Source organism: Oculina patagonica, chromosome 4 (assembly GCF_052425735.1).
Source record: "Oculina patagonica isolate OP01 chromosome 4, crgOcupat, whole genome shotgun sequence".
Taxonomy (NCBI): domain Eukaryota; kingdom Metazoa; phylum Cnidaria; class Anthozoa; order Scleractinia; family Oculinidae; genus Oculina; species Oculina patagonica.
Genome location: NC_135761.1, coordinates 7,637,580 through 7,647,960, shown reverse-complemented (window position 1 = coordinate 7,647,960; position 10,381 = coordinate 7,637,580). Strand labels below are relative to the sequence as shown.

General features: G+C 39.3%; 1 protein-coding gene across 1 annotated transcript in view; it reads left to right on the top strand.

Annotated features, from left to right (window-relative positions):
* The first annotated feature begins 3,478 nt into the window (after window positions 1-3,478).
* Window positions 3,479-10,381, top strand: part of LOC144649305 (DBH-like monooxygenase protein 1 homolog) — a 33,385-nt gene continuing 26,482 nt past the window's right edge. The window contains exon 1 of the mRNA XM_078508778.1: window positions 3,479-3,709. The gene's annotated coding sequence lies outside the window, so the exon portion shown is untranslated. The remainder of the gene's footprint in view (window positions 3,710-10,381) is intronic.

Genomic DNA, 10,381 nt, shown 5'->3' with positions numbered 1-10,381 from the left:
TATTAAACTTACTTGAACACGAACAACATTTGTCTGTCTTGGTTAAAACACAGAACTCAGTCAATTTTCATTCCAAAGCTATCATCCTGTTTTCTATATTTTTGACAGGTAACTGAAAAAATAAATGTATAAACAAATTTCGAAGCGACAAGAGCGTAAACTTCGCAGCTCAAACTTCTGATCAAATTAAAAGTCCTGGATGTCCACCTTCATGCTTGGCTGCCCTTAGCCAATCATAAGCCAGAAATGGTGTTTTCCCGCGAACCTAACTACAACTACCAGAAATCTTTGCGCTTTTACGTCATAATGCAAATGGTCTATTACTGAATTTTCGTGCGCCTTTACTGAACTATATATATGCGTCAACGAAAATACAATCCTCGCGAAAATTAAACGCAATAGGGTGACAAACGAGGCTTTCAGCTGATAAGCACAGATGTTCACTCGCATTTGACAACCTTCCAGACGTAACGGCGAATTTTTCTGCTTTTCCTAGTCGCATAGTACACCAAGAGATTTACACTTGGATTGAGAAAGGCGAGGGTTGCTAAAAAAGGTTTAATAGCTACCAGGAACTCGAGATTCTTGCTGCCGTACAAACCAAGCGCTACGCGTACACAAACACCTGGCATATAACACAGGAAAACAACACTAACCATGAGTAGAGCTGTCTTGGTGCTTCGCAAATCTTGTTCAGTCGGACCTTGGCTGGCATTCATCTGAGCTTGTATTTGCCTCTTATGACGAAGTGAGTTCTTCGCCATCTTGAAATAACAGACGAAAGTGATGAGCACTAACAGCGCGGGTGGAATAACGGTAAATACTCTGGCGGTGTTTATGAGGATGGTGGAACCAGGGAGAAATGGAACCACTTGGATTGTTGCGAATACAAGCGTAAACGACCAGGAAGCGATAATGGCTCGGATGACTCTTTCTTCAGTGACGAGGGTTTGATATCGCAGAGAATGTGCGATACAAATGTACCTGTCCACTGTTATCAAACAGATGCTCAGACAGGAAGAAAACAGTAAAGCATGAGTCCAGTAGCTTGCGAAGCCTTTCAAAAAGTTGCTCTGTGTTAATAAGCAGTCTCCAAGGAGAAAACTGATATGTCTGGCGGTTATCAAGGGCTGTACCAAAAGTCCGATTAGCAAGTCGGACACTGCTTGCGATGCAAGGAGAAGGTTGCTTGGTACCTCACGAAGTTGGGGAAATTTGATGACAGCCACGAGAAGTAAAGCGCTTCCTCCAACCGATGTTACAGGCGAACAACCATCGATGATACAATTGAGGACTGCTAGAGGAAAAAAAGAAGCGCCTTAAATGCGGCTAAGTGTAGTATTTGTTTGTAATGTCGAATGGACAGCTTACATCAGTCCTGTTCACAATGATAAGCTTGAATAAAAAATCCTCGCAACCTCAGCAGTAATTAAGGCGAAATGGATGTTGTTGAATTGACGGCGTAATTTGTCTAATTTCCTCTTCAACTTTTTTGGGATTAATGGAGAGGACATTGCTATCACTATTTCGGCTCATGTTTGTTTGTTCTGTTGTGTTCGATATGTTCGCTAATGATCTAAACTTTATTTGTCAAGGAAAAAGCACAATAAACCTGAACGTCATAAACATACGGCCACTGCTCGGCCACTGCCGTCATCTGAAAACGAGCAGCAATCAAGTAGAGAACGGTTTGCACGTACCAGTAATCACCTTTCTTATATATGCTATCACGTTTTATTTTATTATTCTTTTTTAATTCTTTTTTAAGTTCTGATCAAAGAACATAAAATTTAAGAACTCAACTCCGACTGACGAAGAGACATAAATAAAATCGTCAGTGTTTTTACAAGGTAGATGGCTTATCATTAGGTCGGCGTGGTTTTCATAGCATGAAGCAACTTTGGAGTTATGCTACTCCCCCTGGATGGGATGCTAGTGCAAGACTCCAAGAAGAAGGGAGGGGGGGGGGGGGCTGCTCTCGAAAATAATTTCTCCTAGCCGTACTTGCCTTGGTTTGGCCTGAAAATAAGGTGGGGGCCCGAGCACCTCGGGCCCCTCCCCTAGTTCCGCCACTGAACATTATACAGTAACTAGACGTAGCATAGCCCAAAATTGCTCGCAAACACTTTGTTACGATAGCAAACAACACCGCGTCACGTTTCGTCAACTTTATTTAAAAAACAAAACAAAAAAAAAACAATCAGATCCGAGAAATTAGCAAACATGTGAAGACTTTATTGATTTATTTAATTGAATTTAATAATAATAATAATATAATAATAAATAATTTTTAAAGAGGAGGCTCCCGTCACGTGAAGTGGTTTTCAGAGAGGTCCTCAAATAAAACTAATTACAAGGTTAAAAATCAAGTTAAAAAGATAAAAATATAAAATTACAAGTATAATGTTCTAAAAATTAAGAATAATGTTCTAAAAATAAAAAGCTAAAAGTACTTTGCTATTTGGACAAGCTGAACAAACGCTGGAAGCGGCTGAAAACCACTGAGCTCTCCTATCCTTGTCATGTTATTATACACGGTAACCATCAGTAATTTATTGATTCAGCTGTTGCCTATAACGTGGTGTGCTTAACAACACTTCTGATACCTGACTCACCACACGAGGCATTTAGGTCATTTAGGACCCGTCCATACAAATCCGGATAAATTTGAAAACGCATCTTTTTTGCTCCGGGTAGGCCAACTGTCCACAACGGAGCTTTTCGAAAACGGTCTCCAAAGTGGAGAAATTTGAGAACGCCGGCTTGGTGGTGTAGTGTGGACGGCAAAAATGGAGCTTTTCGAAAACGCTAACGTCAAATAGTCATGTGATCTCTGTCAAAAGCAAAAAGCAAAAGGCCCGCGAGTAAGAACCTAACATTTTAAGAACCTGTTAGGCTCAGTAAAATTTGCAAATTAGACCCTATTTTTATAACACCCTATTAAGCTTCAAATTTGAAAATAGGTTTTTATTTTCTTAAACTGATTGAAAATGTTTACTTTTGGGAAAATAAGTTTTGACAAGGCTTTACTGTGCATGTATACAATGTTGTGTTTCTGAATGATTAGTGCTTCATTTTTACATAAACATTTTTGTGGTATGCAAATTTTATACAAATATTAGGCCAATTATTAAAAAAAGTTCTAGAAGCAACAATGTAAATTTTTCCTCAGAAAATAAGAACCTATTAAGAACCTAAATAGCCTAAAATTGTGTTAAATACCATCTATGTAAGAACCTGTTTAGGCTAACCTGGAAAAACTAGGTTCTTACTCGCGGGTTTTATTTTATGTAGCTCTACTCGTGCGTTGCGACGTTGCGTTCCATGTAGCGTATCGTTTTCAAGTTTATCCGGATTAAGGTGATGTTACACGGGACAACTTGCAACAACAGGTTTGGACGAAAGTGTGTACGGAAAACATTTTATCCGTTTTCGAGGCAAAAACTCCGTTTTCAAATTTCTCGGGATCAGTGTGGATGGGGCCTTAGATTAACGTTAATATTAAAGCGATATCGGTGTTCCAAACAACACTTGCGTGTCTCAGGAAAAATCAATATTCATGACAGTGAACAAAGATAAGGTGATTAAGCGGGGTATTAATTCATGATCTTTCCTTTGTTCCCTTTTTATACGAATATTTGATTTTATCCCGACGCACGCGTGTATTTTTGGAAAGTTTATCAAGTGTTTTATAACGGCAGCACTGAAGGTATGTCAATTGAGCAATATTATTTGAATGTTAATCGTGTAACATGCAAACTTAAGTATTTAAAGCCACGCATTCGGTATTACTTTGTGCCCGAATGCACATACGTTGACTAAATAATGAAATGTCAATGTTTCTTGGATTAGCTTTACTTATCTGGCTATTCCGGCTGTAATGTAACGTTGCCCCCGTTATGACAATTCTTACGAAGAAACAAGAAGCTGCTCACAGCTTTAACTCGGGCTATCTTACTCTACGTCACGGACAACACAGTTTGGAAAAAATTGGCAATGGTAATCAAAATTGTCGTTCGAAATTTGTCTCAATCTTTATCAGTCGGAACTATTCTTGGTTATTTTCGGTTTTTATTGCTCCTTTGTTGTTTCTCTATGTTAGAAAACGATTATTTTGAGGTTTCCTTCAATTTGAAAGGAATCAGAAAAATGTGATATTGCTCCTTTAAATCCATCTAGTGTTTCGTTTGTTTTTGCATATTAAATTAATTTACAAGCAAAGGAACTGAAGTTTTGGCAGAAACCACCAATTTTACCACAATGTTAGTAATATAAACGGCATGTAGAGGCGATGACGTTTCTCAAGGGGGTCTTAACTAATTTTCAGGAAATTTGTTAAAACGTTAAGTATACTTAATAAAAGTAGCTGATCAAATTGAATACAGTAATTGCGGTTCAACAAAAATTTGCGTTATCTTGTAGTGTGACATCCGATATACGATATTCAATACTTCTTGCGAGCGACACGCAAGGTCAAGCGTTTCCATTGTTTGTGATCATGTCTGTCCACTGAAAGCGGAATTCAATAAAACTCACAAATACATAATTTGTCTCTTTCGTTTATACTTTGTATCAGTCCTTTCTAACTTTCCAGGAGTATTTTGCTTCGTGTTTTTTGTGGCGATTTCTTGTTAACTCATTCGGTGCTATTGAGTCCTATTGATCAGTCGATGGCGACAGAAAGTGGAACAAATTCCGCCCACTGCCTCTGGCATAAGGCTTGACTGACGTCATCGCCTAAAAAATGCAAGCAAGTGATGCAGCATTTATTTTCATTTTAAAAATAACTGCATGAAAACGTGAAAACGTGACATCCGCAAGTAAACAACCAAGGCAAAGTTTTGTAAGAGCAGCTCTGATGCTTGTGGTGAACCCATGTGTTTTTGTCGTAATATCAATTGATAAGTTTTAAGTGTATAAACTCACACATATTTCATTGTAGAATTGATTCCTTGGAAACGCATCACCTGCGTGTAAAAATACAAGCGTAAGAGAATACAACATTTGATCAGCTAAATCAAGTGGGGAAGTCAGAAATATTGTTGTGTCTCAAGCGCCAAAAATACTGTAATAATATATTTCGAACGACCCAACACCTATTTTCTGACATCATAACTACTTTTTACCCTATTTTTAAAACGCGTGTTCACCTAATTGCAATAACGTTGTCATAAAAAAAAGAAAAAAGGTAAATATGAATTAATTATAGTTTCATAACTGGTAGCATGCATTTACAGAAAACTCACGAGTTTTTCACTTTCAAGTCCACTTTTAACAAGAGGAATTTATTTATTTGTATGTTGAGGCCATTTGTACGAATAAATTTCATGCATGCGCTTAATTAATTTCTCTTTGTCTTTTTTCTTTTTTCTATGACAACCTTATTGCAATTAGGTGTAAATATCACAGGGGAACTTATATCTTCCTTGCAGTTTTGCTTGACACTATACGCGAAGCTGATTGGACGTATCGCTTTTTTTCACTAGTGAAATAAAGCAAAAATCAGAATTCTTAAAGTGCCACTAGGACCAAATTCTTCGTATATAATGTTTTTGCATTTTCGTAATCTGTATGTGGTTCTTACTCACCTGTCCAAACCGTTTTGCTGTTTGAGCACGGGAAGACCGTTTTTTTCGACTGTATTTCTCGGGGGTTTTTGGCCGCCATTATTCAAGCATGTTCCAGGGGAAATGACGTGGATCGTCGCGGATTTACCGGATGTGACGTCAAAGACTCAACCTCGTACGCGATTTCGCTTGTATCTCTTCGAATCTCTACAGAGATGGCTAGAGTTCTCTACAGAATTTCAGCCTTTCGAGACTTCACAAATACAATTTAAGTCCACCAGGCTTAATTACATTATGCTGGGAATTTAATGTGTGGTACATTCAAATCTTCGAGCAGCTGTTGTCCACAAATAGTTAAAATTTGCTCGCACACACACGAGCGAACCTTCCGACTGACAGCCGGCTGCTGCATGAGACAGGTTTGTGGTAGTTCATTTTATACGGGGATTGATCTCCGAACAATTTAGACGGACCATGCATAGGCCTTCTTCTGTGTGGTTTAAAATAAGCACAATGCCGTTGTTTCACCTTCAACTTCAACTTTATTACTTCCATCACTTACACGAACTACACGAGTTGTTTACACGAGCAATAGCATTAAATTACAGTGCCTTGCTGCTTATAATTTTATTGTCGATACATGTACTCATATTTAGCCAATCTTGCTTTCAAAATTCTGTTTTTTTTGTTTCTGTACAGGTCATCAAATGTGTGCTTTACTTGTTTTCTTAATCTGTCAGGCTTTATTGGTACAATGAGGCCCAGGATACTGTGCATGGTTGTATATTTCGATATATTTAGGTTGTTCAACAATATTACAAGTACATACCATTTGAGAAATTACAAGTATACCATTCGAGAGCATCATTATTGAAAGCATACAATGTAGCATGGTAAAATTCAAAAATTCATTGTGCTATCTTTTATTGCCACTGAGAAAAACCATATCCTGAGATCTTGCTTTGAGGAATTTAATAAGAGCAACCAATGTTCACTTTTGCTTGTGGGAGGGGAGTGGCTACATTTCGATTTTAGTCCTAAACTTCACCACAGCCTGCTTTCAGTATGTTAAAATACCTCAAATGGCAATCAGATCAAACAACCTTAGGCAGAGACAAGTTTAGCCTGTGAATACAGCCGCCTCTCATTCGAGTCCCTCACAGAAGAGCGAATGAGAGGCAGCTGCATTCGCAGGCTAAGACAAGTTGTGTACATAAAATTTTGCCAGCGACATTTTTGCCTGAAATTATATCCCTGTAACACTCCCACAAGCACCACCCACCTATGACAATGCCTTGTGTTCCTTGAAAAGAAAAAAGATTGGAAAAAAAAAACTATGCATCATGATGGTGCAAAATGTATGTGTGATGAAAATGTTGTTAACAGACAAACTAGCCATAACTTGACTATGATAATATTATTATGTCCCTTGTTATATAATAACAACAGTCATTTTATTTATGTAAATTTTATTGTCTGAGACGTGGCATTCCATTGTGTTCAGTCATCTATTTTTATTGTTCAACAATCCATAACAAATAATTGCTTAAAACTTCCGTACTGTTGTCTGGGAACCTGATCGTGATGATCAAGGAAGTACTCAAGAAAGTGGACTGTGAACAAGAAATGGGGAAATTATTTTGGAGTGATCACTAAGCAAAATACTCACTTAAAATCGATTCAAAACCTTGAGAAATACAAAGATAGTGAACAGAGAGTTTAAGGTTTAAATTTCATGAATGATAAAGCTTATGTTCCCCCTGACGTACAACATTCCGAATCAGGCACTTGAGATATTTCTGCATGGCCAAAATTTGTAACCCTGCATTTCATATAAGCAAGCTTTGCTTTCAAAATGAACGCTTTGAAAAAAATAAAAGAAGAAAACGACAAAAAACCAATTAACACACTACGTACCAATTTCTAAAATTAGCGTGTCGACAAGGCGGACCGAAGTGACGGGTATTCTGAAGTTGCTCCTGAGAATACAGACTCAAAAGCACACGAGTTCACGTGGCTGCCTTTAGCTTCTTCTCAAGCGTACTCCACGGCTTCTAGATCCTTCGCAATACCTGATCTGCGTTGTCGTTGTACTATTGAATGTTTCTATTTGGTTTGATGGAGAATAGCTTGCTCCTAAAGGCTTGGAGGACGGATAATTTCATCGAATAATCGCCACACTTTCGAGCAAAATCTCTACAAAAACAACACAGGGAAGGTCACGTGTTGAGTCTTTGACGTCATAGTGAGACCTGCCGCTGTGAAATATGCGGGCTCACCTGGAACCAGATTCGAGCAATGGCGGCCGAAAATTTGCAGTTTTCGGAGCTCGAAATTTTTATGAAGGAAGGCTTTTTAATTTTTCTTTCTGGATCAAGGTTCTCTATAGACCCCGGTGAGTTACTCTGTGGCAAAAAATGTCCGAAAAAAAGTTGTGAAATTTGGTCCTAGTGGCACTTTAAAAAATGTTGTGGTTATTCATCGTGGTAGAGTACAATAATAAAGTGTTATTTCGTTTGTCTCACGACGTAGTCACGTGTGATGGAGATCGCGACGTTTCGACTGCATACTGCTAGTCTTCATCAGGCGATAAGGTCGACTGGTTGTGCGTTAGCTTATAAAGCACACGGCTGCGCTGTGATTGGTTGGTTTTCAACAGCTGTGATTGGTGCATTTCGATCCTCAGTGTTCTGCATGCTGGTGTACTGTTGTTCCCTCGGCGGTCCGCAGTCGTACAGTTTTCCTGTTGTTGTGTTTTTTGATCGTGGGCATCCATGCCTCAGGAATTTCAATTCCACTGTCCCTGTTGATATTATTAGGGTGAAGTCTTATGTGAATCGCCTCTTTGACCCGGCGTGTGTACCAGTGCGAGTCACGATCAATAAACTTTACCTCATTCCAAAGCGGGTAGTGTCCGGTGTTGTTGGTGTGCTCTGCAACGGCGGAAGTCTGGGTGCGGGCGAGTCGGATGTCCCGGTCGTGTTCTTTGATCCTATCTTGCATAGCTCTTCCAGTCTCGCCGATGTAAACTTTGCCACATTCACAGGGAATCCTGTAAACAACGCCATCTTGCTTAGTCGAATCAACAGCGTCTTTTGGTGTATAAACGGCAAAGAAACAAATGCACTTCTCTCAGACGGAAAGCGATAAAAGAGCACTTCAAAAACAAATCGGAAAGTGGGCGTGAGAATCCGCGTGAATTTTGGCATACATATCGCCCCTTCTTAAACAGTAAAACTAAACAAGCAAATGACATAGTTCTTAAGGAAAATGAAGTTCCCATCACAAACAAGAAACAGATTGCGGAGTTGATGAATAATCACTTCGTCAAGGTGGCGGAAAATGCTGATGATATAAAGGAAAGTAATTTTGGAGAAGACTTCGTGAATCATCCGAGTATTTTGGCAATTCGTAATGCACAAAGACATGCACCGGTACAGTTTAGCTTTCATCACACGAACATGGTGTTGGTAGAAGAAATGCTTCAAGACATGAATACGCGCAAAGCATGCGGGCACGACATGTTACCGCCCAGGCTGATTAAGGATTCTGCTTCTGTGATCGCCAGGCCGTTGACAGTGCTATTCAACTGCTCTATTGATCAGAGTAGGTCTCCGGCATCTTGGAAGATGGGACAGATTACACCAATATTCAAAAAGGACGATGAACTAAATAAAGCAAATTACAGGCCGGTTACTGTACTTCCTGCGCTAAATAATGTATTTGAAAGACTCCTGTCAGCGCAACTTGGTGATTTCTATAGCTCGATTCTATCGGACTATATCGGCTCTTATAGGAAATTTCACAGCTGTGAAACTTCCCTGCTGCGCATGACGGAGGAATGAAGAAGGATGAGAGATCAAGGGGACATTGTGGCAGTTGTATCTATGGACTTGTCAAAGGCGTTTGATGTAATCCAACACTCTCTTCTTCTTGCGAAGCTCAAAGCGTACGGATTGGACCAAGCAAGCTGTGCCCTGCTTAAGGACTACCTTTCCTCAAGGAAACAGAGGGTCAAGATAGGGGATACTTTTTCAGGGTGGCTACATGCAAGACGAGGCGTGCCTCAGGGAAGCGTCCTCGGTCCTATGCTTTTCAATATTTTCATAAATGACATTTTCTTGTTTTGCGGGGATGTTAAGTTAAATGCTTATGCAGACGATCACCAAATATATTCATCGGACAGTGATCCAGTTGCGCTAGATGGGCGCATGCGTAACGCAGTCGAGACAGCAAACCGGTGGTACCGGCAAAATGGAATGTTGGCCAATGATAGCAAACATCAGGCTTTGATCCTGGGAGAATCGGAACACACCTTCTCGTTTCCTACAAAGGACTCAATCGACATTTTAGGAATGAACATTGATAACAATTTAAATTTTCACAATTACATAACTCTTATTTGCAAAAAAGTCAACAACCCGTTTAATGTATTGCTCAGGTTCAGAAACCTTATTTCCAGAGACATTTTAATAAAACTATATAAGGCGTACATACTCCCTCATTTTGATTATTGCTCAACAGTTTGGCACTTTTGCAGTGCAAACAACAGGGACAAAATAGAAGCTCTTAACAAAAGGATTCTGAGATTCATTTTAAGTGATTTTGAATCGCCTTATAATGTGCTGCTAGACAGGATAAACTGTCTCCAACTTCATGATCAACGCATCTGTAAATTCCTTACTATTAGTCCAGTCATTTTGTCGTTGGACCTGCAACTAATTGTAACAGAAGCTTTCTGACCGTCAATCATTTTAAATAAGTCCCTAGATCAACATACTAAAAGTCCCAAAGGATCCATGCATGGGAACATC